This window comes from Palaemon carinicauda, chromosome 13 (assembly GCF_036898095.1).
Source record: "Palaemon carinicauda isolate YSFRI2023 chromosome 13, ASM3689809v2, whole genome shotgun sequence".
In the NCBI taxonomy this organism is placed as follows: Eukaryota; Metazoa; Arthropoda; class Malacostraca; order Decapoda; family Palaemonidae; genus Palaemon; species Palaemon carinicauda.
In genome coordinates, this window is record NC_090737.1 from 58,378,790 (window position 1) to 58,382,189 (window position 3,400).

A 3,400-nucleotide genomic window follows, 5' to 3' on the forward strand; every position below is an offset into this window, starting at 1 on the left:
CTTTTCCCTTGCTATATCCCTTGATTCCGCCGTTCTAGGGGAATCAAAAGCCTCAGTAATCAGGTTAGTGCATACAGTACATACCTGAGGGTCCCAATACTGGAGATCATCCTTGGAGACAGCGCATGCTGCATGTCTCCTACAACACTCATGTCCGCAGAGGTTCTTACTGCGGACATTGCAGAAAACATTTCCGCACTTCGGAGGGTCCTCCTGTAAAGAGAAGAAATTTCCATGAGTATCAAGTGAACTATGTATCACTGGATATGCATATTATAGCATAACAATTCATAAAGGAAAGACACACACTTGTGTTTCCCTCACAACCCATTGTTGCAGCCTTCCAGATAATAAAATCAAAATGGTTTATCTCTTCTAGAGTAACCAATGCAAGGTTTCCAGAGGAAACAGGTGGAGCTCACACCTAAGCAATGATTTTAAAATCCTGGATAATAGACAGGGAAGAACTCAGCTTCCTATCTGAGGGCAACAGCAAAGGGCTGTGCAAGAAAACACAATAGTGTTAGAAGATACAGTGCTGTACCAAAACCTTTACTATAGTTTTCTTCTTACTGTATATGCTATACAGAAGAATACTAGTACAGTATAAGGGGGATGTGTGCCGGCCTGCCTTTGCCGGCCGGCACACACCACAACTAGCTTTAAAGTATACTACTTAACAGCTATATGGCGGCAGCACTCTGGTTCAAATGCCTTTGCCGGCCGGCAGCTACTGCCGGCCGGTAACAGCCAGTGTAGTCCGGCAATGGCTGCCGGCCAGCAACTACACAAGGTAGTACCCAGCTGCCGGCCACACTCTTGGTGACCGGCAGACAAGGGCTGACATAAGCCGGCCGGCAAAGGTACAAGACCGATGCCAGCCGGCAGCAAAAGAACCAGAGAACTACACCTGCCCGGCTGCCGGCCTCATAGGCCGGCAGGCTGCCTCATAGGCCGGCAGCCGGGACAGGTACAGCACTAGAAGAAAATAGAATGGATGCCGGGATAAGAGTGTACACAACCTCCAAGCCCGGCAACCGAAAGAGTGCATATAAGTAAGGGGAGAAACTAATTCAGGCTTCCTTGACCAATGCCGTCCGGCTTTGCCGGCAGGCATGGATGAGGGACCAAGAGAGGTCCGGGCAGCACTCAAAAACATAAGACCCTTGCCGGCCAGCAGCTCTGCCGGCCGGCAATGGGCTGAGTCAATTCCACATCCCAACCTATACTAGGTCCAGAAGTAGAACGACGTACAGAACAGTAAGACCCCTGCCGGCCAGCTCTGCCGGCCGGCAAGGTACAGTACAGTAATGGCTAGGCCATTACGGAGATAGAGGGGGAAGGGACAAGAGGGTCCTGCCAACCTTGCTTTAGTGACAGATCACCCGCAGCCAAGAAACTTATCTTAGCCTAAGGGAGATCAAAGGGGAAAGGCCAGCAATACTTGCCAGCTTCCAGAGCACCAAAGCAAGGAAGGCGTTGCTACTCCCAAGGGAAGAACTTATCCTCCCCCGAGAACAGCAACAGGACTTAGTCTGGTCGATCACAAAAGAAGGAATCATAACTACAGAAACCTTCGGTAGTGACCTAAGGGAGCTAAGCTCCCTTTGTATGTGTTAGGTCAGCGAGGGGGACTCTGCCCCTAGCCAGACAACACAGACTCAGACTAAAAACTCTGTTGTTCTGTCCCTCTTGAACCATAACTACAGGAACAGGAAGGTACAGTAACACCCTAGTATAGTTTTATCGAAAATAAATTCGGAAAAAACCACTTAGGGATAAGCCCAAGGCTTAAACAGAGGGAAAGGGATTGCATACCTTCTCCGAAGAAAAGAAAGCAACCGGGGAGTATGATAAAGTATACTAAGGCTCCATAAGCAATTAGCCTAGGCACCAAGAGAATTGATTACCTAATTCACCGAAACTCACACGTATACAATCTTGGAAATATTCCACACAGTCTAAAATGTATAAAATATAGCCTACAGCTTCAATAAAATTTTAATTACACTCGGAAAAACCAAATTCATGCATGAAGTACTAGGACCAAACGACTAGGCTACATGGCCTAGCGTAGGCCAGAATGGCGAATACTTCGCCAAATAATACTAAGCACGAAAGGAAATCCTATGTAACGCTAAATAGCTAAAATTTATTAAAGCAAAACAACCAGGAATGTCGCTCTGACTAACTAATTTATACCTAGCGAGCGACAGTGTCCAGGACACCTCTGGTAGGCTAGGCTCTTGTATCAAAGATTAATCCTATTAATCACTCAAAATTTTACCAAGAGCCTACATTTATACATAACAGACACTATACTCAACTTATCAGAGGCTAACGAAGACGAAGAAGCCATGAAAAGCCGAATAAATCCAAGATTTGCGAGAAAAACAGGAAAAAACACCGAGTTGTTAAGCTACGCAAAAAGGAATACAGATGGCGCCAGGATTGGCGCCAGGCACGCATACGAATCGGGGGATAGGGAAGCCTTGGGAGCGGCTCCCCTTTTTCTTTCCCGAATTCGTATCTCGTCAATCACCTCCTACGAGACGAAATCTCTGTCCAGGATGTAGATTGCCATGTGACGTGTCTAGAATACGTCCTCTGATATGTCGCGATATCCCTTTCACAAGGGATACTCGCTCCAGGAGTTAGAATTCTGGTACCTTAAGGTAAATTCTCTGGGAATATCGCCGTAGTTGTGATATACTCTAGGAAGCTACCCTATAGGAACTTCCATCAGGACGACATGGCTTGAGCCCAAAAATATATGTATATATATGTATATATATGTATATATATATATATATATATATATATATATATATATATATATATATATATATATATATATATATATATATATGTATATATATATGTATATATGTATGTATATATATATATATATATATATATATATATATATATATATATATATATATATATATATATATATATATATATATATATATATATATATATATATTAGTGAATGTCTGTATGTATGCGTGGTTGTGCTCTCGTCATTCAACAACACAACGGTACTTACTGCCCCTTTTGAAGTATATTTCTGGAATTAATCAAAAAGTCTGAAAACGGTTAGAATTTTTACGCATTCCACAAACGACCACCTTTTATCTATTGGTCTACTCACGGCATTAACATTACAACGTCATCTGAACTACAGACACTTCTTTATATATTAATTAATAATTAATTCAGTTCCTTGGGTTTTCAGTATGAATTTTGAGTGAACCGTATTCAGAAAGGAATAAATGCATGCAGATTGATACTTGGTTTATTTTTATGTTTCAAATTGTTAAAAAAAAGGGGCCTAGCATAGAAAAGAATCTGACATCCAGAATACTTCTTATGAGTTCCGCACTAAAAGAAAAAA